The sequence below is a fragment of the Petaurus breviceps genome, unplaced genomic scaffold (genome assembly GCF_028583685.1).
Source record: "Petaurus breviceps papuanus isolate PSGF00001 unplaced genomic scaffold, PetGlider_PUasm1.0 176, whole genome shotgun sequence".
Classification (NCBI taxonomy): domain Eukaryota; kingdom Metazoa; phylum Chordata; class Mammalia; order Diprotodontia; family Petauridae; genus Petaurus; species Petaurus breviceps.
Window position 1 is genome coordinate 15,885,910 of NW_027185771.1, and position 27,616 is coordinate 15,913,525.

Genomic DNA, 27,616 nt, shown 5'->3' on the forward strand with positions numbered 1-27,616 from the left:
AGGAACCAGGGGTGTTTAGAGAGTGTGGGAGGAATAGTTGGCAGTCAGGATACTTGAGCATTCATTGGCTTCTCGGGTTCATAGGCTCATGAATGGCTAAGTGGCTATTTCCATATCCAGTTTGATGCTATACTTCTTTGGGTGTATTTTTGATAATTGTTCCTTGCACTTGATAAATATTAGATAATCAAAACCATCATGTATCGCGAAAGCAGGATTTGTATGATTTCTTAGAGTATTGAAGTAAATAATGTTTTGAGAGCTAGATTCAGAATAGGACTTAATCAGTATTGGTTCAGTCTTACAATTTCATTTAAATTCTTCCCAGTTGAATTATCTTGCTCTTTCAGTTTTCTTAGCCCCTTGTCTGTTTCTCTCATTTGCCTCCATCACATTCATCCTATATTTACTTACCTAGTTGGGATGAGAATGCCATTTTTTACCTTTGTATCCCCAGTGCCCAGCCCAGTGAGAGCAGACACTTTATGATATTTGTCTAATTGAATTCGAGTAATCTATTTTGATGGTTCAGGAAGACAGGTGATGAGGAAAGCATGATCTTGGCACTGGGTTTTGTTATGGCTTTTTGCTTCTGTTTAGATTTGGAGGAGACTGTCCAAATGAAGAAGTTAGTTTTTGTGCTTTGTGGGAGGGGAAAAAAATGAGTTTATGATGGAGTCAATGGTGGCCAGTTAGTGATTCCCTCTTTCTCAATACCTACTTTCTGAGTGTGTCTCACATTTTGGGTTGAAAGAGAGGTTGACAAATTCTGGTAACTGTTATTCTTTCACCTAGTTAGGGTTGTCTGATTTAAAAAGAAATGCGCTCCAGCTTGCACTAGTGACCATCCTGGAGCCAGTGGCAGGTTTCTGGTGTCCAGTGGAGCAGCATTCGCATTTGATGGATGATTCTGTTAGTTACTGATGTTTGTTTAGGAAGCAGAGAATGAACGGTATTCAGGGGGACTTAGGGAATGTGAACTTGCTTCAAATCTAGACTGTCACACAACTTTTTAAAAAAAATTTGTGTAATTTATGTTTTATATAAATAGAATGCCTAGTAAATTCTACCTCCCTTTCCCTAAATCCTGCCATTCATCCTTCAAAAAAATTCTTTTGGGAACTTTAGTAAATAATATTTCTAAATACAATTAAGTCACAGACCTTAATTTTTAGGAAACTTTTGTTTAAAATTAGATTTGAGAAGTGCTTAAGTTGACAGCTTTAACTTTTTAGCAGTTATATATAGTAAGTATGAAGCTTCAGCTCTTTAATGCATGTCTGTAGTGGCATCATGACAATATTTAGCAATTCAGTTTTCTTCTTATTACTGAATACAATTGCTTAGGTTGCATTTAGGTATGGTTTTAGAAAGGTAATAGTTTTGGAAGCAAAACTGGACATTTTTTACTCTTATTAAATTTAGAAGCATGATACTTCTAAATTATTTTTTGGTTTCCTATGAAAGTAAACTTTGTAATTCTAGTTTTAAGGTGTAAAACTGGCTAGTTACATGTTTCCTTGTATTCAAAATTCCAAGGGTAATTTTAACACCAATTAAACTGTTTATAATTTTTACATTTCAGGGATATGTACATAATAAATCAATTTCAATGACTAAGTTCTTTTTTATCACTGAAATATGCACTTTTCTTTATCCTTGGGAGTCTTGAATCAACTGGTGTTAAGGGTTCCCTTGTACTGGGCTTCCATCTTTGCTGGTCTTCTTCAGTTTTGACTTTCTGGGAAGCTATGGCTTGACTGAGACTATCAAGAGCAGGGTTTTCTCCTTCACCTTAACTTTCTTCTACTTCTTCAATTTCTTCTTCCAGTTCAATAATTTTCTTTCTTTTCCTCCATTTTCTCCAAACACATTTCTAGGACAAGCATAACTTAGGTGAGCTGTTTCTTTACATTCATAACACCTAGATTTATCAAAGTAGTTGCTCCTTTGGATAAAATCAGCAGCTTTCCCATTGTCTTTGGCAACGTTTGCTTTTTTTTTTTATATATATACATATATTTGAATATTTGATTTTAAAACTTTCAATTCCAGATTCATTCCCTTCCCCCCCTGCCACCCACCCCCACTGGGGAGACAAGTAGTTCAGTATAGGTTGTACATGTGCGGCTAATGCAAAACAATAACATAGTAGATGTATTGTAGAAGACTGACTATATTTCCCTCCCTCCTATCCCACATCCCACTTGTTCTATTCTCTACTTTGATCCTGTCCCTTTTCAAAAGTGGGTGCTTCCAACTTCCCTCCCCCCCAGCCTGCCCTCCCTTCCATCATCCCCCCTTATATCCCCTTCCCCCCCTATTCTCCTGGAGGGTGAGATCCCCTATTTAATATGTATTTCCCTCCCTCCTCAAGCCAGATTCAATAGGAATAAGGTTGACCCATTCCCTTTTGCCTTCCTATTCTTCCCCTCCATTGTAACCATTTTCCCTTGCCTCTTCTGCATGAGATAGTTGCCCCACTCTGTCTCTCCCCATCTCCTCTCATTATATTCCTCTCACCTCTTAATTTCACCTTTTAAGTATCATCCCTTCCTGTTAAATTGGTCCCGTGCCCTCTATCTATGTATACCTGTAAACATATATATACACATTCACATATGTATTCATATGCCCGCATACCCTCATATAAAGAGATATATATATATATAATATATATATATTTCTAAACCCTTCAACTACTGAGAAAAGTTTCATAAGTTACAATTATTGTTTTTCCATGTAGGAATGTTAATAGTTCAACTTTGGCCAGGTGGCTCAGCAAGCAAGAGCACCGGCCCCAGTGCCGGGACGACCCGGATCAAATCCGGGCCCAGACACTCAGCACCACACCCAGAAACAACAACCGGCCATGCGACCCCGAGCAAGCCACTCAACCCCGATTGCTCCAAAAAAAAAAAAATAGTTCAACTTTGATAAGTTCCTTATGATTTCTTTTCCCTGTTTACCTTCTCATGCTTCTCTTGATTCTTGTATCTGAATGTCAAATTTTCTATTCAACTCTGGTTTTTTCAGCAAGAATGCTTGAAAGTCCTGTATTCCACTGAATGACCATATTTTCCCCTGAAACATGATACTCAGTTTTGCTGGGTAGGTGACTCTTGGTTTTAATCCCAGCTCCCTTGACCTCCGGAATATCACATTCCAGGCCCTTCGATCCCTCAGTGTAGAAGCTGCCAGATCCTGGGTTATCCTGATTGTGTTTCCACAATATTCAAATTGTTTCTTCCTGGCTGCTTGTAATATTCTCTCCTTAATCTGGGAATTCTGGAACCTGGCTATAATATTCCTAGGAGTTTTCTTTTTGGGATCTTTTTCAGGAGGTGATCGGTGGATTCTTTCCACCTCTATTTTGCCCTCTAGTTCTAAAACATCAGGGCAGTTTTCTTTGAGAACTTCCTGGAGGATGCTTTCCAGGCTCTTACTTTGGTCATGGCTCTCAGGCAGTCCAATAATTTTTAAATTATCTCTCCTGGATCTATTTTCCAGGTCAGTGGTTTTTCTCATGAGATATTTCACATTGCCTTCTATTCTTTCATTTGTTTGGATCTGTTTAACAGCATCTTGATTTCTCATAAAGTCATTAGCTTCCATTTGCTCCAATCTAATTCTGAAGCAATGATTCTCCTCAGTGAGCTTTTGAGATTCTTTTTCCATCTGGCAAATTCAACTTTTTAAGGCATTCTTCTCCTCATTGCCTTTTTGAGCCTGCTTTGCCGTTTGAGTCAGTCTGTTTTTTAAGGTATTATTTTCTTCAATCAGGCTGTTGACTCTCATTTCATAATTTTCTTGCATTGTTCTCATTTCTCTTCCCAATTTTTCCTCCACTTCTCTTATCTGCTTCTTAAGGTCCTCTATGGCCTGTAACCAGCTTGTATTTTCCTTTGAAGCTTTTGGTGCAGGAGTTCTGACTTCACTGATTTCCTCCTGTTCCATGCCTTGCTCCTTCTTATTCCCAAAATAGGAGTGTAATGTTGTAATCTTCTGTCTGCTTTGTTTCCTTTGCCTGCTCATTTTGCCACTCAATGATTTGACTTTTGGGCTTTTTGCCACAGTAGGACTCTGCCACCAGACAGGGGAGTTTTCGTCCCAAACGCTGGGGTTTTCTCAGCTGCCGGAGGTATTAGATGGGTGCCCTCTCTGAGGTCTCCATACGCTCTGGCAAGCTGGACACACACCCCAGGACCTCCACCCTAGACTGCAATCCAGATCCAAGCAGGTTAAAGCAAGAGCGATTACCCCTCAGACTGGTGCTTGGTCCCCCTACACTCTGCAGGCCAGGAGCTGAAGCCGCCACATGGCCCAGCGTCTCAGCGGTTTCTTGCCCCGGGGGTAAAAGCCACGCACTCTCACTTACTGGGTCCCAAAGTCCAGACTGCACTGGCCTCTCACCTTGTCCTTTGCATCTATGTATTGATAAATCTGGAAACGGCCACAGCTGCTGCTGATCTGGAGTCCCTCTGGCTGGTGGCTGGTCAGGCCCGCCCTGGGGCTAAAGCCTCGGCGAGGCTCCCAGAGCATAGCGCTGGCCCATTCCTGCTGGCCTGCCCGACTGTTCTCAGTGGGAGGTTAGCTTCTCTGTGTCATTTTGTGGGTTCTGCAGCTCCAAAGTTTGTTTAGAGTTCCCTTTTTACACGGATTGGGGAGGGTCGCAACGTTTGCTTTTATCACTCTCCTAAATAACTACTTATTGTTTAGTGCTCTTGAACAGTTTTGTGCTGATTCTTTATCCAAAAACAAAATAAATGCAACACCTTTACTCTTCCTGGTATCTTTGTCTTTCATAATAGTAACCTTTACAAATTTTCCATATTTGGAAAATATTCTGTATAAGTCATTGTTTGTCGGAGAAAAAGGCAAGTTGGATACATATACATTGCTTTTACTTGGTGCTAATCCACCACTCATTTCTTTTGCTCACAGCACAAATTGCCAGGAAATCCTTGGAGTTTCCTTGCACCACTGGAGATTCAATCCAGCTTTACCTCCTTAGCTCCAACAGCAGTCTTGACATCACCAGGTCAGGTGTCTTAAAGAAAATAGCCATGCAACTTCTTAAGACCTCAGTTTTCCCAGTTTGAAAATGGGGATAATAATATTTATATCTCTGACCTCAGGGTGATTATGAGTAAAGCATTTTGAATTTGCTTTATAGATGCCAGCCATTATTATGTAGTATTATATTTCCTGAGGTCTTAATTTTGGAACTGAGTAAAAGGGGAATGAGAATTACTATTGACTCACTTATCCAAACCGCATCTCATCTTTCACATAGCTCACCCACCCAGCACATAGTAGGTGTTTAATAAATATGTATGTTCAGTTTCAGGATTGCAGCTCTGCCAGTCTTTCTAGATTTTTTTTAGTTTTCAAGTTTTATTTATATCTTTACCTAAGTCTCATCTCCAGTTGAATGTCTGCATTGATGGTAGCCCCCTATTCACCTCAAAACTTGGTTGTTTAGTTTAGCTTTTTATTTTTTCAGTCTGATAATCTGGAGATGAAACTAAATCCAAGGCCAGAGACTGTATGAAAGCACCTGTTGGGTAATTCATGTTCAAGGGTGTGCCATTTAAACTGTCTGTACTTATTGCCTCCATTTCATCTCTCAGCTGTTTGCCATCTGGCTTCCAACCTCGTTATTTAACAGAACTCTCTAGTTACCCTGATCTCTTAGTTGCCAGATCTGATGGCCTTTTTTTAACCACCATCTTTTTGACCTCTCCATAGCATTTGACCCCATTGACCAGTTTCTCCTCCTGGATGCTCTCACTTCTCTGCGTCTTCATGACACTTCTCTGTTTTGGTGGTCCGCCTCTCTTTTGGACCACTTCTCAGGCTCTTGGTTAGGTCTTCATGGATCTGCCCTTTCACTGTGGATGACATACCCCAAGGTTCTCTCTTGGACTCTTAACTCTCTTAACAACCTCATGAGGGCCTGTAGCTTGAATGATCATCATCAGATGTAGATGACATTCAGATTGCTTTATCCAGTCTTTGTATCTCTTCTGGGCTCCAGGACTTCTTCACCAAAATGTTACACATTTTGGAAGGGATATCTTATAGGCAGTTCAAGCTCAGCATGTCTAAAACAGCTCATTTTCTCTCTCCCAAACTTTTTTCCGAGTTGTTTTGTTTTTCTAGAGGGCACCACCGTCTTGTAGTCCCTAAACTAACAAAGGTAACAAACCCTCATTCTGCTTTTTACACGTCCAGTGTTGTAGTCTTGTCTGTTACATCCCCACAGCATCTCTTGCATGTGTTCTTGTCTCTCTGCTCACAGAGCCAGCACCCTAGTTCTGCCACTCACTTCCTGCCCTGACTGATTGCAGTACCTTGGGCTCCTGGCTTCAAGTCTCTTTCCTTCTCCAAACCATTCTCCATTAAACTTCTAAAATGATGTTTTTAAGTGCTTTAGCACAGGCCCAAGTAATTTCCATGAATAGCTTCCAGTTACCTATAGAATCAAATAGACTTCTCATATTTGAAGCCCTACCTTTTCTAGCCTTATTTTATATTCTTCCTATATGACATTTCATTTCCCATTTTTATGCCTTTTCACAAGTTGTCCTTATGACTAATTTCTTTCAAAGAACAACTCAGATGCCCCTCTGAGAGGTGTTTCCTTGTCCCCTGGCTTCTAGGGCCTTCTCCCTCAAACTAGCTCAGGTTTATTTTACATGTACTTATTTATATATGCATTGTGTATATTGTCTCCTCTATGGAATATAAACTTCTTGAAGGTGGGGACTGTTCCATTTTTATGTTTATATACACCCCCACCCCCACTCCCCCAGGTTGAACAGTGGCTGGTATATAATAGACATTTAACAAGTGTTTGTTGATTGATTGGATGCCCTTTTACTCCAGTGTGAATTCTGGGATATGCTTGTAGAACAATCTCAGTATGAAGGGAGAATATGATTAGTGATGGTTCATCCAAGTGCCTGGAGAGGCTAGACATCTAGGTCTGAATGACCCTGCTTGAGAAAGTTTGCCAGCAGGGAAACTGTGGCATCAGTGTAAAGTACTCCCTATTCTCCATGGTGTTATTGGGGAGGGGGGGTCTCTGGTTGTTTACTTATCCCTTATGGTGGCTACAGATTGCTTCTGAATAGGAGAGCTGGGCAGGAATAAGTTCAGAGGCATTGGCCTCACCTTCTCTGCTTCATTTCTGGAAAGACAGAAAGGATCAGCTGTGGTGCTTGTCTTGGTTTCTTTGCCAAATGATGAGTGATTCTTGATTCCATTCTTGAAGCTAACACTTTCTGTGTTCCTGGGAAACTGTTCTACCAACTCCTATCTTTTCTTGAGATGTTTGTTTTCTCCAGGGCTCAAACTGATTGCACTGTGTGATGAGTTGATGTACCCAAGTGCTTCTGGAGAGCCATGATAGTTCTTTAGGATATTCAGAAACAGATTTTCTGGTATTTGTGTCATTTAAAGTGACATTATCAAGCCTATAACTGCTTCATCTTTGGTGGAACTGGGTGTTACATCAATCTTGCCCCAGACGTATATAAGCTGCTTGAGAGCAGGAGCTGTTTCATTTTGGTGTTTGTATCTCATGGCCTGGCTTAGTGATGCCAGGCTGATTTTTTGAACTTTGTAAAAACTTTCATCAACTGCTTCTTAGTGACTAAAAGGATAGTATTTGTAACCTTGGCCTTCAGAGAATGAGGTTTTGATGCATTCATGACAATTTTGATGTCATTCTAAGGAATGGAATTTAATGGAAATAGATCAGGGATCAAGGTAGTGAAGGAAGGGGACCTCCTTTAGTGATCCCCTGGTCTGAGAAAGTCTCATCCAGAAAATGTCACACGTGCAATATGTATTGGCAAGGTGGCCCATCTTGTTAAATTATAATGAAACAGTTATTATTCAAAATTCAAAAAACAAAGTGCACAAGAAATTTAAACAAACTTTCAAATGATATTTTTTGTAAACTTGTGGCTTTATACTTTTGAAGTTAGTAAAGCTTAAAACTGTACTAACACTTGTTGGATACCTTGTAGGATCACAGGAGAAAGAAATTATATTGAAATACAGATATTAAAATATTTTTTAAAAAATTATTCGCAGATCCTCAGTTTACTTGAATGTGGGAAATCTTTGTTTTTGATCAGCATAGGAAATTCCTGGCATGATTATAGACTAAGCAAAAAAACACCAGCTGTATTCTTGAATTTTTTGAGTTACCTAGTAGACATTAAAAGGGATTTGCCTATGCTTACATAGCTAGTGAATTTGGGAGTCAATTTGAATGCAGAATTTGAACGCATATTCTCATTCCTATTGCTTGGTGACTGAATTTGTCTATTTTTTGAAAACATGGTGGTCTTGAAAAGTCAAGACAAAAGTCATGTTAATATCCTTGCATATTTACAGCGGGGGTTTTTGAAATCTCAGCCTTTCCTCTGGGATTCTGCTCTTTGCTCTTGTGTATTCTGTTTCCATCACTTCGAAACAGGGAGAAGAGAAGACCCTTCCAGAGGCAATCATGGCAGCCAAGGAGCTGTGGAGAAAGCAGACAGCTGCCACCTTGCTCTGAGGGAAGCCCCTTCGTGCTTTAGCTACTTTGTGGTGGCATCCGTGTGCCTCCTGATACTTGGGTATCCCTCATAAATCACAGAAAGCCTGTGAGATCACATCGCTTGCTTTTCCTTGGGGGAAAAAAATAGTATTTTCTCTTCAGGCCATTGGTGTCATGTTGTCACTAAAGATGATGATGATAATTGGGCAGTGTTGATGGTAGGAGAATTTAAGTGAACCGGTCCTTGTTGAACTCTTTTAAGAAAAAATTCCATTGGGGTGGCCTTTGTTCACTCTGCTCATCCTAGTGAGCACTTAGTTCCGTCTTCTCAGGGAGCCAAGAGAAGGTGTCCCTAAGAAGTGAAGGATCCTCACAGTGTAACTTGAAGGGAACATTTCTCATGGTTCTTGGGACATCAATGTGTATATAATTGATAACAGCAAATGATAAATGGCAAAAAATGGTACATGGAGGGGCGGCTAGGTGGTGCAGTGAATAGAGCACCGGCCCTGAAGTCAGGAGGACCTGAGTTCAAATCCAGCCTCAGACACTTGACACACTTACTAGCCGTGTGACTTTGGGCAAGTCACTTAACCCCAATTGCCCTCCAAAAAAAAAAAGCAAAAAAAAATGGTACATGGAAACTTCTCACTGGAGGAGCAGAAACTCTGAGCTCTCCTAGTACATGGAGACATCCTAATTTTAGTGCACATGGTCATAGGATTTTGGAGCTAGGAGAGACTTGAGAAATAATCTAACTGCACAGAAACTCCTAATTGTAGGGGAACTCTGAGGTCATCCAGTTCAACTCAGGCCCCTCCGTCTGACATTCCTGACAGGTGCTCATCCAGAGTCTTCCTGTGGTGGACTTCAGCTCCTCCTGGGGCAGTTTGTTACACTTGTAGACAGGTTATGATTATTAGGAAGTTTTAACTTACATAAAACCGGGAGCCTTTGTCATTGCAGCTTCCATCTAACTACAAGTTCCACCCTCTGGCAGCCAGTAGAACAGGTATAACTCCTCTCCATATGACACCTCTTCACCAAGTACTTATCCTAGTTCCCCCAAGCCTAAGTCTTCTCTTGTTATCTTTATGAATGCTTCTGAAGTTCAACATTTCTCCCTCCCCTTGAATCTGTGGTGAAGAGAAGTATGGGGTTGGGGACTGGGGAGGAGAGTGAACTAGTGGACTTCTATGTTGCCAGCCCTAACTACTATATTCTAGTTGGAAAAGCCACATTCATCAATGTAAAGTTTTGTAAACTTCCCATCCAAAAAAATAAGCAGCCTACGATCTCCTTGTGGTTACTTCACACTAATGTCATCATTCCTCTTAGTTGGGCTTGAATGCCTAGGCAGTAATAAAATAAATGGAATGCTCACCACAGATGAGGCATAGAGTCGTTTCAAGGCAGAGTTTAACCACTTCGTTTTACAGATGAGGAAGCTGAGCCTGAGAGAGATGGTTAGTGACATACTTGCCAAAGGTTACCAGGATTCTAAGCCAGGTCCTCTAATTGCAAATCCACTGCTCTTTCCTTTCCAGCACAGTGCTTGGTACAGTGACAAGCACTTAATAACTACTTGTTAACCTGCCCTATGCAACCTGTCTTAGAAGACCGAGGCATTTGCCAAAGAAAGATGACTGGAAAAAACTGCCATTTTTTATCACAGAACGTTGCAGGTATTTGGTAGAACACCAGCTGTGATAAAAGCAGTTCAACAGAGGTGGTCCAGGGTGTGCCTTTCAGTTGTCTGTGCCTGCTCTGTGTTTCATGGAGGCATGGAGTGGAGTGATGAGAATACTCTTTGAGATATTTGAGTACCTTGATGGCCGATAACTTTTTTTTTTTGGCTTTTTGGAGGGGCAATTGGGGGTAAGTGACTTGCCCAAGGTCACGTGGCTAGTAAGTGTTAAGTGTCTGAGGCCGGATTTGAACTCAGGTCCTCCTGACTACAGGGCTGGTGATCTATTCACTGCACCCCCCGGCTGATAACTTTTGAAGGCTTCCCAAGCAGGGCTGTTGGTCATCCCAGTTAGTCATGTTCTTTTTTTTTTTGTGGGGGAGAGTGGGTAGGGAGGTGTCATTTTTGGCTCCTTAGAATACCTTTAGGACTCTGCCTTGTCTATCTCTATCTAGTTATTTTTGATGATAATCTTGTTTTAATATCACTTGGATTTCTAAATGTATTTCCCACCAAGTGAAATGTTCTTTTTATCAGAGATTTAAAAAGAAAGAACAGTTCAATAAAACTAACCAGCACATAAACTCTATCTGATAATGTACACAGCATTCCACATCTAGTTGTCCACCTCTGCAAAGAAGACCTAAGGGAGGTGATTTTCCCAATTTATCTCCAGTAAACATACTTTTAGAAAGGTTTTATTGAATTTTTTTCTTTTAGAAAATAATTTTTCTTGGTGTTTTTTGTTTTCATATTACTCTCACTCCCAGTGATTTACTCATGACCTGTAGAAATTGTCTATCTTTAAAAAAATTTATTTTATTACATATATTTTGATCCAGTTTGAGTTTTGGGTTGTCGCCCTTGCTTCCTGCCAGCCCCACATTAGAGAAGGCTAGTATTTGATATAGCTTTGTATGTGGAACCATAATATTTCTTTCTTTGGAAGTGGAAGAAGCATTTTCCTTCATAATTTCTAGTAATTGATTTGAATGTTCATATTACTAAGAAAAGCTCCAAACAATTTTGCTGTTATTGTATACAACATTATCTTAGTTTTGCTTGTTTCAGTATGCATTATCTTCTTGTAAGCCATTCCATGGTTTTCTAAAATGAACCTGTTCATCATTTCTTACAGCACAGTAGTAATATTCTATTACAATCATATACCACAACTTATACAGCCATTCACCAATTGATGGGCATCCCCTCAATTTCCAGTTCTTTTTCCACCAAAAAAGAGCCTCTATAAGTATTTTAGAACATATAGATTCTTTTCTTTTTTTCCCTGGTCACCTTGGGAAACAGCCTGGGTTAAATGCAGTTTTATAACTCTCTGGGCATAATTCTGTATTGCTCTCTAAAATGGTTGGATCAATTCATAGTTCCACCAACAGTGTATTAGTGTCTTAATCTTTCACATCCCTTCTAACATTTATCATTCCCCCTTCTATTGTTTTAGCCAATCTGATAGGTGTGAGATGGTCCTTCAAAATTGTTTTAATTTGCAAGTAGATCTGGTATATAGAGGTTCACTGAGTTGTCCAGAGTTACACAGAGTTTGAAATTATAGGGAATACAGTTCATATTAGACTGCATCTTGCCTTTTTAGATTTTGCTATTTCTGTCTGTTCATATGGAATAAGTTAGTGCATGGAGGCCAACTCTGTACTTAGTGAGTGATCAGTGATACTGGAGATATATGTTATGTTGCTTTGATTTCATATGTATGGAAACTTCCTCTGTTGATAGATTACAATCATTTACATCTTCTAATTTTATATAATTCTTGTCCATATTCTCCTATAAACCCTTTTCAGTGTCCAGTGGATGCCATAAAAGACCCTTCCTGGTCTGCTAATTTCTCATTCTTTCTATATGACTGTCCTACCTTCTTTTCTCATCATGCATGGCTTGTGTGTTGCCTTACTTCTCCTACTTGTATTCTTTTTTTTTGCATTTTGAGGGGGGGAAAGGCAGGGCAGTTGGGGTTAAGTGACTTGCCCAAGGTCACATGGTTATTAGTAAATGTTAAGTGTCTGAGGCCAGATTTGAACTCAGGTCCTCCTGACTCCAGGGCTGGTGCTGTATTCACTGTGCCACCTAGCTGCCCCTACTTGTATTATTCTTGAAAAAATCTTTAGGAATCTCATGCAGTTTTTTTTTTTTTTTTTTTTTTTTTTTTTTAGATATTCCTTTTTTAAAATTTTGAGTTCCAAATTCTCTCCCTCCCAGCCTTTGCCTCACCTATTGAGAAGGCAAGCAATATGATATTTATTTTACATGTGAAATCATGCAAAACATTTTCATATTAGCCATTTTGCAAAAACAAACAAGAAAAAGGGAGTCTCATTCAATTTAAATATTTAAGAAATAAAAATTTAAGCTGGATCTGAGTGTTAAAGGAGAGGAGAGGACATTGACCTGTTGTCAGAGTTGTGAACTTTGTTGACACCATTTTCTGCATTTCAGGTTTTTCCTGACAAGTTATGCTGGATTGGCAGGATCTTCCAGTCCTAGGTCCTTACCAGAAGAGATACCTATGTTTCATGTGGGTGTAGGGTACAAACAGAAGTGGCTTCAAAAATTTCATATTACCCTTGAGATAGAAGTTTAATCTGGTCCTCTTATGTGAGACTTTGACCTTCCCAGATGTTTGGAATAGGAGTGTAATATTTTGGGATTTCTGGTTTCTTGGAGAAAATCTAGGTGTGTTTTAGGTATTTTTGGTGTCCTATAAGTATGTAACTAAGAAATGGGTGGTATGGTGATTGGATGTGGCCTAAAACTGTAAACAACCTAATAATTGACTAAGGGTAGGAAAGCAGGACTGGATGAAATTCAGGTGAGTGTGCTGGTTGTCCTACCTATATGTGAGTTGTTGAGAAAAGGCGAGGTGAACAGGATTCCTAAATCCATGGAGGTTGTTGAAGGAAGCATTTGTGGTGAGGGTGATGACATTGTGTTAAGTAAACTGGCTGCCTTTCAGGCGGGGGGAAGCAATGGATGACTTGGTGTACTCTGACATTAGAGAGGATGTAGGGTCCTGTGAGGTGACCAAGATTAGAGGTAGTGGTGGGCTCTCAACTCATGAGGTAGTGACCCATCGCTGACAAGTAGATTGTTTTAATGGGAACTTGTCCCCTTTTTCTGTACCTTCACCTTCTCCTAGTGCTCACCCTAAGGACTTTGCCAGTGAGTTATTACAGACTGGCAGTAGGAATACTGCAAACATCTCAGGTTTGGAGATCCAAGACTCTTCTGCCACCTGAACTTAGGACTTCAACTTTTTGGTTTTACAGTAATGGGGAAATACTTTTGTAAGAAACTGGACCATCCCGTTGGAAGTTGTAGCTTTTCCTGGAACAGATTCAGTTACCATAAATAAAAAAGAAAAGCAAATCTAATGAGGAGTAGGTTTATTTCATGTGTGACATTCTTGATTGGATTTTTTTAGGGAAATAACTAGATACCGTCATGAGCTGTCAGCAAAAACCACATATTTGTCTGCAGGTAGCTTGCTCTGGCTGTATGCTTTGACCGTGTGTCAGTTTTGAGGAGTAACTTGGTTGTCTAAGTCCAGTCCTGCCAGAGAGATTCAGGTATTGAGGATGGTCAGTGTGGATACTAGCACATTGTCCTCAGCCTCTGTTTCCACAGGCTATTGGATCCCACTCTGGGTCACTTGTTAGTAGGTGTCCTGCATGGTGTGAGCATCATTAGCAAGTTGTCCCTAGGACATCTGTCAGATTCCATTGGGTGGGGCCCAGTGGGGAGATGCTTTTTTTGGGTGGAGAGTTTTCTGCACCCAGCTGATATTTGACTTCCACATCAGTTTTGGGAAGAGGACAGGCTGATACCTTAGATCAGTGTGGGACATGAGGCTGTTGACAGTTGTTTATGTCAGGTTTTGGCCTGGGCCAAGTTGCATGAGACTGCACCAGAAGCTAAACAGTATTTTTGCATCAAGATTGAGAATAGCAGGGTTATACAACGGCCCTTTTCACCTTCCTACTTCTCTGTAGGACAAGGCTATATGAATGAAAGGTGTGTTACTGATGAAAGTAATTATACTTGGTAAAATTACCAAATATACTCTGCTGAAAGATCAGCAGAGATAGATTTTCATATTCCAGTTAATCTTCAGCCACTTGATACTTTTAAAAATGGGTCATTTTACTCTCAAAAAGACAACAGAAGTTATGATACTATCACCATTAATCTCTTTTTACCTTATCATTGTGCCTGAAACTAAAGAGATTTAGGAGACTGTCATTTTTCCCTAGAGAATTGGAGGCAACAATGTATATAGATAAAAGAACCTAGGATTTTGAGTCAGAGAATCTGGTTTCCGTTCCAGCTCTGTCCTTTGTTAGTTATGTGATCTTGGGCAATCCACTTCTCCTCTGGAATTCTTTGTACTCATTTGAAAAATGAGAGACTTGGACCAGATGGATCTCCAAAGACCCTTTTAGCTTGAAGTCTTATGATCCCATGATTTCAGTACAGTTGACTAAGAAGAGGATGGCTTCTCAACTCAGGTGAGGATTGGAATATCTTCATGTGAGCTCTTTAGAGAATTTACAGTAAGCTATTAAGAACAACTCCAGCAGCCCTCACTTCTAAGTCCCCTAGGATCTTGTGGATGATCCCTTTTCAGGACAAAAGATAGGAACTGTGCATTAACCAGTCTTACACGATTGAGGCATGTAGTGGCTCCTGTCTTTGTAGACTGTTTTCTTGAAGTTGGAAGACCCTTCTGTGAAGCTTGGAAAGCTTGCTTTTCTTCACTATTGGTGGTCTTTTTTATTTTTAATATCCTAGCTTAAACTCTCAGCTTTGCCATGCACCTCCTTTCTAGAGGAGCCTTTGTATAGTAGAGTTACTCTGATAATAGTCTACAGAATGTTTCACTTAGCTATGACATACAGGTACACAAGTAGATTTTTTTTGGTAAAAATTTATTTTTGAAAAATTAATATGTTAATATGGCCTTCATTTCAGGTATGCTAGAGTTCAATGATTAATATCTTTGAGTTCATGTCACAGAATAGGTATAACTTCTAATTATACTATGTCATAAGGTTATATCTTCATGTGACCTTTCGAGAAAAAATTCAGAAGTAATCAAAACAGATAGTTCACTATTCCAGCTCATTTTCTCACCAACATTCTGAATATTTAGTATTATAACCAGTCCTAAATATAGACTATAAAAGAGCTGGTAATACATGAGTAGTTATCATTCATCTTCTGTCACACAGTCTAATGCATTTCTGGACTTGTAGCTGAATCATTCAAGGAATTCATTTGCTGATGAATTTTTCAACAAGACTTTAGCAAAATGTTTTTTTTTCCATTTTTCAAATGCTTTATAAACTTCTGATTTACATCATTAATTTCTGCCAGATTTTGAGTTACAAATTTTCTCCCCGTTTTTCCCCTACCCACCGCCCCAAAATAGTCCCACAGGATATCCCCTCCTCCATTCTGCTCTCTCCCATATTTTCTCCCATACCTCTTTTGACTTTTCCAGTAGGGCATGGTGGATCTCTATGCCCCAGTGCCTGTATATCTTATTTCCCAATTACATATAAAATAGTATTAAAAATAGTATATATATATTTAAACATTTGATTTTAAAACTTTGAATTCCAGATTCATTCCCTTCCTCCCTTGTCACCCACCCTTACTGGGAAGATAAGCAGTTCAGTATAGGTTGTACATGTGTAGCTAATGCTAAACAATAACATAGTAGATATACTGTAAAAGACTGACTATATTTCCCTCCCTCTTATCCCACCTCTCACTTGTTCTATTCTCTACTTTGATCCCATCCCTTTTCAAAAGTGGATGCTTCCAACTTCCCTCCCCCCCAGCCTGCCCTCCCTTCCATCATCCCCACTCTGATCCCCTTATCCCCTACTCTCCTGTAGGTGAAATACCCTATTTAGTGTGTATTTCATTCCCCCCCCAAGCCAAAATCAATGACAATAAGGTTGACCCATTCCCTTTTGCCTTCCTATTCTTCCCCTCCATTGTAACCATTTTCCCTTGCCTCTTCTTTATGAGATAGTTTACCCCATTCTGTCTCTCCCCACCTCCTCATTATATTCGTCTCTCACCTCTTAATTTCATCTTTTAAGTATCATCCCTTCCTGTTAAATTGGTCTTGTGCCCTCTATCTATGTATACCTGTAAACATATATACACCTATTCACATATGTATTCATATGCCCATATACCCACCAATATAGACATATATATATATGTATATATATATATATATATATATAGACATATATATGTCTATATATATATTTCTATTCCCTTCAACTTTTCATACTGACAAAAGTTTCATCAGTTACAATTATTGTTTTTCCATGTAGGAATGTTAATAGTTCAACTTGGATAAGTTCCTTATGATTTCTTTTCCCTGCTTACCTTCTCATGCTTCTTGTATCTGAATATGAAATTTTCTATTCAACTCTGGTTTTTTCATCAAGAATGCTTGAAAGTCCTCTATTCCACTGAATGACCATTATTTTCCCCTGAAACATGATACTCAGTTTTGCAGGGTAGGTAATTCTTGGTTTTAATCCCAGCTCCTTTGACCTCTGTAATATCATATTCCAAGCCCTTGGATCCCTCATTGTAGAAGCTGCCAGATCCTGGGTTATCCTGATTGTGTTTCCACAATATTCAAATTGTTTCTTCCTGGCTGCTTGTAATATTCTCTCCTTGATCTGGGAATTCCGGAACTTGGCTATAATATTCCTAGGAGTTTTCTTTTTGGGATCTTTTTCTAGAGGTGATTGGTAGTTTCTTTCAACCTCTGTTGAAAGGTTCTAAAACATCAGGGCAGTTTTCTTTGAGAACTTCCTGGAGGATGATTTCTAGGTTCTTACTTTGATCATGGCTTTCAGGTAGTCCAATAATTTTAAAATTTTTCAGGCTAGTGTTTTTTCCCATGAGATATTTCACATTGCCTTCTATCATTTGTTTGGATCTGTTTAACAGCATCTTGATTTCTCATAAAGTCATTAGCTTCTATTTTCTCCAGTCTAATTCTGAAGCATTGATTCTCCTCATTGAGCTTTTGAGATTCTTTTGCCATTTGAGTTAGTCTATTTTTTAAGGCGTTATTTTCCTCAGTCAGGCTGTTGACTCTCATTTCATAATTTTCTTGCATGATTCTCATTTCTCTTCCCAGTTTTTCCTCCACTTCTCTTATCTGCTTCTTAAGGTCCTCTGTGGCCTGTAACCAGCTCGTATTTTCCTTTGAAGCTTTTGTTGCAGGAGTTCTGACTTCACTGTCTTCCTCCTGTTCCATGCTTTGCTCCTTTTTGTCCCCAAAATAGGAGTGTAATGTTGCAATCTTCTGTCTGCTTTGTTTCCTTTGCCTGATCATGTTGCCCCTCAGTCACTTGACCCCTGGGCTTTTTGCCACAGTAGGACTCTGCCACCAGACAGGGGAGCTTTCGTCCCAAACACTGGGGTTTTCTCAGCTGCCAGAGGTATTAGATGGGTGCCCTCTCTGAGACCCCCACATGCTCTGGCAAGCTGGACACACACCCCAGGACCTCCACCCTAGACTGCAATCTAGATCCAAGCAGGTTAAAGCAAGAGCAATTACCCCTCAGACTGGTCACTTGGTCCCCCTACAGTCTGCAGGCCAGGAGCTGAAGGTGCCACATGGTGCTGGCTGGCACAGCGTCTCAGGGACTTCTCGCCCCGGGGGCAAAAGCTGAAGCACTCCCACTTATGGGGTCCCAAAGTCCAGACTGCACTGACCTCTCACTTTGTCCTTCACATCCATGTGTTGATAATTCTGGAAATGGACACAGCTGCTGCTGATCTGGAGTCCCTCTGGCTGGCGGCTGGTCAGGCCTTCCTGGGGCTAAAACCTCCGGCTCACGTGGGCCTGGGCTTGGCTCCCAGAGCGCTGTGCTGGCTGATTCCTGCCGGCCTGCCGGGCTGTCCTCAGCAGGAGGTTAGCTTCTCTGTGTCATTTTGTGAGTTCTGCAGCTCTAAAGTTTGTTCAGAGTCCCCTTTTTACATTGATTGGGGAAGGTGGAAGCCGGAGCCGCTTGGAGGTAGTGCTTCTACTCCACCATCTTGCTTAGCAAAATGTTATTGAGCCTCTTTTATGAGTGAGGTATATATAAAATCCTATGAATAAACTGATGGAAATCATATGACTTGCCCTAACTGGGCACAGGGTAATGGTTCCTCCTTTTTCTTCCTGGCTGTTCTTGCTAGCCATCTTGCCACTCCTTCACACTTTTCAGCTCTGGAGCTGTGTTTCTTCTTTACTCCTGCAAGGCATAAAATTTTTTGTCCCTAAAGTAATTACTACTGTTTCTTACATATAGTAAGCACTCAGTAAATGGTTTTTTAAAATTGTTTTTTGACAATGGTTGGTCTTTTCATGTGTATTTGCAATGTTATATTACAAATATTTGTTGAATTGAGTGGATTTATTGATAACACTAAAATAGTAGTTTTTAACCTCCTTTTGCGTCCTTGACCCTTCTGGCAGTCTGGTGGAGCCCATGGACTCTTTCTTGAAATGTTTTTAAGTGTACAAAGTAAAATACATGGAATTACAAGGGAAACCAGTTATATTAAAGTACAGTTATCTGAATCTGTATTTTTTAAACCCCGAGTTCATGGTTAAGAATTCCTAAAAAATTAAAATGAACCAAATAGATGCTACTAACTACATGGGATAACAAGAAATATTAAAACAAGTCAAAAGCTAAAAATATAGAGAAATATATGAGGTATCTCATAGCAAAAACAACTGACCTTGTTGAAGTGATAATTTAAGAATCATTGGACTACTTAATTCAAGAAATCTTAAAAGAAAATTTCCCAAATCTCTTAGAACAAGAGAATAATATAATAATCAAAAGAATCCATTTGTCGTCTCCTGAAAGAAACTACAAAATGATTAAAGCCAAAATCCAGACCTCCCAGGTCAAAGAAGCAAGCAGCCAGGAAGAAAGAATGCAAGTACTTAGGAGGTGCTGCAGTTAGGATCATACAAGAGTTAGCATTCACCACCATGAAGGAGTGGAGAACTTGGGATATGGTATTCTAGAAGGCAAAGACTTTAGGCTTACAGCCAGCAAAACTGAATATAGTCCTACTGAGGAATAAATAGACGATTTCTAAGCATTCCTGATGAAAAGAACAGCGCTGAGTAGAAAATTTAACATACAAATACAGGAGTTAAGAGAAGCTTAAAAAGGTAAACATTGCCTAGCAATCTTAAGGGTCTAAATAAGGTTAAATTGTTTATATTCTTGTATGGAGAAATTATATGTATGTATATATATATATATATATATATATATATATATATATATATATATATAGTCACTCAGAACTCTCATTATCAGGGGTCATACAGGAAGTCTAATTAGATAAGGTCTGGAAGTGGATTTTACTATGTCTTGATGATCTTAAAAGAAGAATGGAAAGAGACAAGAAGAGGAATGTAAGGGAGAGGCAGGGAAAAGGAGAGGAAGAATGAGGAAAATTATCTCATATAAATAGAATGGTCAGTAGAAGTCTATACAACAAGGAGAAGGAATTAGGGGGGGACTTGAACTTCACTCATTTGAACTGGTCATAGGAGGGAGAAAATGTACATTCACATACAAAGTTGGGTGCAGAAATAGATTTCTCCCAATAGAAAATTGGGAGGGGAAAGGCGAGGGATAAACAAGAGAGCAGATAATGGGAAGGATTAAGAAGAAGCAAAACCAACTCTTTTTTTTTTTTTAAAGCAGTTGGGGTTAAGTAACTTGCTCAGGGTTACACGGCCAGTTATTTCTGGGTGTGGTGCTAAGTATCTGAGCCCGGATTTGATCCTAGGTCATCCCGACTCTGGGACCGGTGCTCTTACTTGCTGTGACACCTGGCCGCCCCTAAGCAATTGGGGTTAAGTAACTTGTTCAAGGTTACAGGGCCATGTGTTTCTGGGTGGGTGCTAAGTGTCTGAGCCCGGATTCGATCCCAGGTCATCCCGACTCTGGGGCCAGTGCTCCCACTCCCTGTGCTACCTGGCCTCCCCCATACCAACTCTTAAATGTTCTTTAAAACAAAGATAAGAAAATAATAAGACAATAGAATGGAAAGAAATATAAAATTACAAACATAACTGTGAATGTGAATGGAATGAACTCATCCATAAAATGGAGGATAACAGAATGACTTAGAAACCAGAACCCAATAATATGTTATTTACAAGAAACATACTCGAAACAGAAAGATACACATAATTAAAATAAGGGGCTAAAACAGATTCTTTTATGTTTTGGCTGAAGTAAAAAAAGTCAGGGGTGGCAATTATGTTCTCAGACAAAGTAAAAGCAAAAATAGACTTAATTAAAGAAATAAATAGGGAAACTACATTTTGCTGAGAGGTACACACACAATGGGGCAGCTAGATGGCACAATGGATAGAGTGCCAGGCCTCAAGTCAGGAAGACATCCTCCTGAATTCAAATCTGGCCTCAGACATTAGCTGTGTGATACTGGACAAATCACTTAACACTCTTTGCCTTAGCTTCTTCATCTGTAAAATGAGCTGGAGTAGGAAATGGCAAACCATTCTAGTTTCTCCTTTGCCAAGAAAACCCAAGATAGGGTCACCAAGAGTCTGAAATGACTAAAATGACTGAAGAACAACATGATAAGACAGTTGAATCAATGGCAGTATTTCCAAAAAGATAGATATGATAGACTTCTGAAAAGTATTGAATAAGAATAGGAATGTTCATGTCACGTTCACCAAAATTGATCATATATTAAGGCATAAAAGGAGAGTTAAGTGACCCAGTGGAGGCCTTGAGTGAGGAAGACTCATCTTCCTGAGTTAAAATCTGGCCTCAGACACTTAACTAGCTGTGTGACCCTGGGCAAGTCACTTAACCCTGTTTGTTAATAACCCTGTTTGCCCCAGTTCCTCACCTGTAAAACGAGGAACTGGCAAATCACTCCAATATCTTTTGCCAAGAAAACCCCAAAATGGGGTCATGAAGAGTTGACTGTGACTAAATCAATGCATCAGCAAAGCATAAAAACATCATAAATAAATGCAGAAAAGCAGAAATATTAAATACATCTTTTACTGACCATGATGCAATAAAAAATAAATTCCATAAAGAGCCTTTGAAGTAAAACAATAGTTACTTGAAAACTAAATAACTTAATCCTAAGGAGTGAGTGGGTCAGAGAACAAATCAGAAAAAATCAGCAGTTTCATTAAAAATAATAACAGTGAGACAAGGTACAATTTTGAAAATTTAGTAAAGCAAAAATTAGGAGAAACTTTATATCTTTAAATGCTTTTGTTGCAATTGTATGTTACAGTGCATCTCAAGAAAGATTCACAGACTCAGAACATCTCCAAGCCAAGCAAAGGCATTTATTGATGATTACACTGTCAGCAAGCAGGCTAGGGCTCCTTAGAGGGACTAGCTAGCAACTAGAAAAGCAAGACAGGAATTTTTATAGAGCAAAAGATGCAGTTATAGAACAAAATATGTGGAGGGGTCCTCACTTTGGTGGAACTATGAATGTGGCTATCCATAATTCATATGGAAAAGCCCTCTTGGGGTATTAATGTATGATAGTGATATAATAAATCTCTTTATGTCATAAGTTCACCTAAAGGACAATCTTTGCTATTATTGCACAGGTGCCTACTTAGGAAAAGCCTCTTTTGTGGTTTAGTGGTCAAGCACCTGCTTGGCAGCCTCTTGGTGCTGCTTTCTGATTGGCTGGCTGCTGTGGTCCCGTCTGAGACTAGATGGATGATGTAGTCGAGAACATGGGCACACCTCCTGTTCTAGTGAGGCATATGAGAATGTTGAGATATTAGGTGTGGGGGTAGTGGCTAGCTAGGGGGTAGTTGCTAGGATTCCATCACTTTCATCAGTAAAAGAAAGTATAGATTGATGAATTAGGCATCCAACTAAAAAAATCTAGAAAGCCAACAAATTAAAAATTCCTAATTAGTCACTAAAAAGAGATCAACACAACTGAAAGAAAAAAAATCCATTGAATTAATAAATAAGGTCAGCAGTTGTTTTATTACTTAAAATAATAAAATAGATAAGCCATTAACTAACTTGATTTTTAAAAAGGAAACCAAATTATCATTATGATAATAAAAATGAAAAAAAAAATAAATTTATAACCGATGAAGAAGAAATAAAAGCAGTTAATTAGGAGCTATTTCTCCCAATGATATACCAATAAAACTAGCTAAATGGAATGGAAAACAATTTATAAAAATAAAATTACCCAGATTAACAACAGGAAGTAGTGTGCTTAAATAACCCAATCTTAGAAAAAGAAACTAAACAATGCATAAATGAACTATTAAACAGATTAAGAGAAAGGGGGAAGATTTTACATCAAATTGCCTTGATTTTGTAAGTTGAGAGGCAAGGCACTTAGCTGAATAAAGGTGTGGGGGGGGGAAGCAGGTGTGGAAGGCTAGAGGAAAAAGGAAGGTTTGGAATAGCTTTTGTGGGGTGTGAGTTAAGGGAATCATGGAGGAATTAAAGGAATGGCTTATTGCAGGTAAGGTTCCAGTTTAAGTTACATAGCATGAATTTCTAATTTACCAAGAGAAACCAGTATCATAAAAAACCCAAAGAGGAAGAGGGTGGTCATCAGCAGGGTCAAATGCTGCAGAGAGGTCAAGAAGGATAAGGTTTGAAAAAAGGTCATTAGATTTAGTGATTAAGAAATCATTGACAACTTTAGAGAAAGAAATTTCATTTGAGTGGTGTGGTCTGTAGCTAGATTGTAGAGGGTTTAGAAAAAGGCTTGAGTATAGGAAATGGAAGCATTGACTTTTTTTTTCATGGAGTTTAGCTGAGAAGGAGAGAAGAGACACAAAATGATACTTCTATGGAAGGGTAGAATCAGGTGAGGGCTTTTTAAAGATGAAGGACACATTGGTCTTGTTTTTAGATAGCAAGGAAGGAACCAGTATATAGGGAAGAATCGATGATGATGAGAGGAGAGAGCACGAGTTCTTTCAAACAGTATGTTGGAGACAGTGGGAAGGAATGGAATCAAAGATGAATGTAGAGGGTGTTGGCCTTGGAAAAGGAAAATGACCACCTCATTATTAGAGCCTGAAGGGAAGGAGGAGATAGTATAGTAGAGGATGATGTCAGAGGTATATGAGATGTGAAGAGGGTGCTCTAGGTAAATGGCCTTAGTTTTTTCAGGGAAGTATGAGGCAAGATTCTCATGAGGAAGGCCTGCCGTGAGAGGTGGAACAAAGGGAAAAGGAACATGCATTTATTAAGCATTCCGACTATTTGCCAGGCTTTATAAACATTATCCCATTTGATCCTCACAACAACTCATCTTCGAGATAGGTGATATTATTCCCGTGAGAGGCTTGAGGACAGATGCAGATGTTTGGAACAGCCACAGAAGCGTGTAGCATAGAGAATTATTGATTGGAGAGGAGTGAAAGGATTGCCCATTTGAATTTAGGTAATATAAATTTGTAGTGAACTCAGTCGGCATGGTTTCTTGGCTTCCACCAGCTCTGTTCAGTAGCAGGAGAGCAGGAGCAGAGGAGGCAGGTGTTAAGAGTTATTCAGGTGTGGGATTTGGCAAGGCATGATTGGTGATAGGACAAGGGGCAAGGTATTCAAGAAGAGAGGCTATTGTAGAGTTGAGCTGGTTCACCAGAGAGGCTGAGATTGGTAAGATAGTAAAATGTATAAACTACTGAGGAGTGGTGGAGGGATTAAAGATCACAGGAAGGATGAAATACAGGGTAGGGGTCATAAGCCATAGAGAATTATGGCATTATAAAAGATTATAATCAGATAAAAGAATTTCAGCGTTCATGACCATTAGGGGGAGGGAGACATTCATGGATGATGGCAAGATTGAGGGCATGACTGTCTCAGTGTAGTTCAAGGGGAGCAAAGGGGGAAGTCATGGGAGTTGAATAGATTGAGGAACCAGGAAATTTTGGTGTTAGATGGAATATCATTATAGATGTTGAAGTCCCCTAGTATAAGGGCAGGACTTTTTGAAGAAGTTAAATTTTATTCAAAACCTTTCTAAGAGTTTCCTAAGATCTCTTTGCCAAACCCCAGATTCCCATTACACATTTGCCTGCTCATTAACCTTCAGTTAATCAGGATGATAAGAGTTTGTGGCAGGTCCTTTCCTGTCACAGTTCTATCTTATTTGGGTATTGGGAAGGAGAAGTCTGAAAAGGAGTCAAAATAACAAAGTATGGAGCTCCCTTCCTTTTACTGCCACTTGCTATTTGAAAATTCATGGTTATTATTTAGTGCCTTTTTTTGTATCCACTGCCCTGCCCTAGACACTTTATAGGAGAGAAAAGAAGAGTCTTTTCTTGAGGAACTTAGAGTTTCCCTGGGGAGACCAAACTAAACCTAGTTGAATAAAATTTGTAGACACTGTGCTAGGATCCCCAGGGTGATTGCGTGGTACACACTTTTAAAGTACAGTGGGAGTTCAGAGACGTGAATGCTATTGTAGGAAGACATTTTGGAGGATTTGGATTGTGAGTGAGCTAAGTGGAGAGGGCTGAACAGAGGCATGGAAGTGAGAAAATACACTTGATAGAGTGTGAGTTTGTTAGGGGGTAAAATGGGGCAGTGAGGAGACAAACATGACTGAAGAGAAGCTGTAGGAAGGAGATGAGGCAGACTGGGGACACATCATGGAAGGACTTTACTGTTGGGCTTAAAAGTTTCCCCCATTGATAAGAGATAGGCCTTGGGAAATAGGTATCCTTAACTTTTAGCTGCTCCTTTCAGTTAAATTGAACAAACTTTGTAAGAGTGTATAAAGCACTAGGAATACAAATATGAAAAATAACAGCCCTTTTAGCAGGTAGGAGATTTGTTTGTGTCTCAGCCCCTTCTTCTCGATGTCCTGGGCCACACTGTCTGATTCAGACTTCTTGAAAGGGAAGCAGTGCTGGTCATGAAATCTTCCTGTTTGCATCCTTCTGCAGGTACAGCTCAGCACCCTGAGCTTTAGTTTATTTGGGACACACAGAGTTAGTGAGCTTTGTGTATCCTGAACAACAAAGTGTAATGAATTTCTTGAAAATAAAAATGAGTGAGTGTCTGTTTCCACTGAACTCTAAATATAAAGTGGCTGTAAACACCCCATAGGGTCACTGTTTTGAGACTGTGTACTCTCAACACACTCCACCTGTGCTGTGCTCATCACTGACACATACTCACATGTATTCATACTTGCTGTGTTCTGTAAACTCCCATTGTAATTATCCCTTATTATAAAGGATAATAATGGCCTGTTTCTTTCATCCCATGATCTCACAGCATTTCACAGGTGTTTATTAAGGAAGCCTCACACTCTTTGGGTAAATGAGGAAGAGTGTAAAGAAAAAAAGCTTATATTGATTTTCCCTGGTGTATATACCATCCACATTTATTTTCAGCTTCCTGATGAAATGTTCTTTTGAAAAATACAAACAGAAGCACCCTTAGGTTTTTTTCAAGAAAATTTTCCTTTCATTTAATGGTAGCTGAGCAGACCATACAACAAACTAAGTTAGAGAGTGAATTTCAGTAATGGCTTATGTAGTTGCCTCTTAGATAACAAAAAATTATCATTGTCTAGGCAACAGTTGGGCAGTTAGGGGTGGGAGCTGCCCAGCAGGGTGACTTAGAAGAAAGTCCAGAAAAAGAAATATTCTGACTTGAAGTACCCTTCTCCTTAAAGCCCATTCATAAGATTTTAAGATGGAGAGTCCCAGGGATTTTTTTCTGGACTTTGAATTAGAGCTTATATTTGACCCTACTCTGTGGCATGATTAAATGAAAATGCACTTACTGCATTGGAAAGCTTTGGACCATGTACTGGGGACACAAGGCAGCCTTTGCTCTCATGGATCCCACATTCTTTAGGGGCGACAGCACACAAAAGAAGTTCTGGCTAGGGGAAAGACCCAGTAATCTTGAAGTACAAAGGCAATGCACATGGTCATGCCTTTTCTTTACTGTCATTGACTTTGATAAAACTCTATTTCTTGATGATGTTGAATCATCTGACAGCGTCAAGAACTTAGGTGGGATGGCCTTCTCTTGATCATGCATATCAGCTCTTCAGTGCAGTTCCTAGCTCACGTCCGTACAAGGGCTGTCCGGGGCTGCAAGGGTTGGGCTGGGCTGACAGTATTGTTGGTGATTGGGATCAGGGAGGGAGGAAGTGTGTGCCGCTCTTGCCAGGATTCTTGGACTTACTTGCCTATTGGTGTCAGTGGTCATTGGTTCCTATTGGGATGGCAGTGAGTCTTATAGCAGACCCTTATGTGATTTAATTTCATTTCCCTTCCTCATGCCTCAGGTTCTTGTCTTCTGAGTGAGCTTAAGTTCTAGTTTATAGAACCATTTATGAACCACCATTATAGGAACAAATAATAAGGTGCTTTCTGGTTTAGGTGTTGGGTGATAGCTAAAATATATATATTTTGCTTTTTGGAAGGCAATTGGGGTTAAGTAACTTGCCTGAGGTTACACGGCTAGTTTTTTTGTGTGTGTGGGTGTTAAGTGTCTGAGGCCGGAACCAAACTCAGGTCCTCCTGACTCCAGGGCCGGTGCTTTACTCACTGTGCCCCCTAGCCGCCCCAATATCTAAAATATAAATAGAAAATATTTTGCCTAGCCCATGAAGAGCCTAAACATTTATGAAAATACCTCTTCACTTTAATGTTTATGTTTTGGGGAAAACATGTAACTGCTTAGTAACATATTATTTTCTTTATTGCTGAAGAGTCACTTTACATAGTAGTGAAGTGTCTACTCATGTCCATCCTATGAATTTTTCTCTAGTTCCTATTGACTAATGGGTAGGTTCTTTCTTTCTTTTTTTTTTTTTAAGCAATCAGGGTTAAGTAACTTGCTCAAGGTTACACGGCCAGTCATTTCTGGGTGTGTGCTGAGTGTCTGAGCCCGGGACTCGATCTCCAGGTCGTCCCAACACTGGAGCCGGTGCTCTTACTGGCTGAGCCACCTGGCCGCCCCTAGGGTAGGTTCTTTTTTAAAGAATTGTTTTCCCCAGCAAGGAACACTTTTTTTTTTTAAAGGGAAACAGGACACTAGTAGTGACATGAATGAAAAGTCCAGGAGACAAGAGTTTCTGGGTAATAAATAATCAATTTATTAAGCAAATAATCAATAAATTGATGGTTGGTGGTTTCTCTCAGTAGGATGAGAAACCTGTTTTCTGCTCCAGATTTCTTGCTGATTTCTCTGTTCAGTAATAACCAGAACTTTAAACTCAGAAGGGACCTCGGAGGTGATTTAGTCCAG

General features: G+C 39.7%; 1 protein-coding gene and 1 pseudogene across 3 annotated transcripts in view; one reads left to right on the forward strand and one right to left on the reverse strand.

The window, feature by feature from the left end:
- Positions 1 to 27,616, forward strand: part of RANBP10 (RAN binding protein 10) — a 150,494-nt gene that overhangs the window by 31,283 nt on the left and 91,595 nt on the right. The gene's annotated exons all lie outside the window — the stretch shown is intronic.
- Positions 1,129 to 5,266, reverse strand: LOC138159409 (zinc finger CCHC-type and RNA-binding motif-containing protein 1-like; annotated as a pseudogene).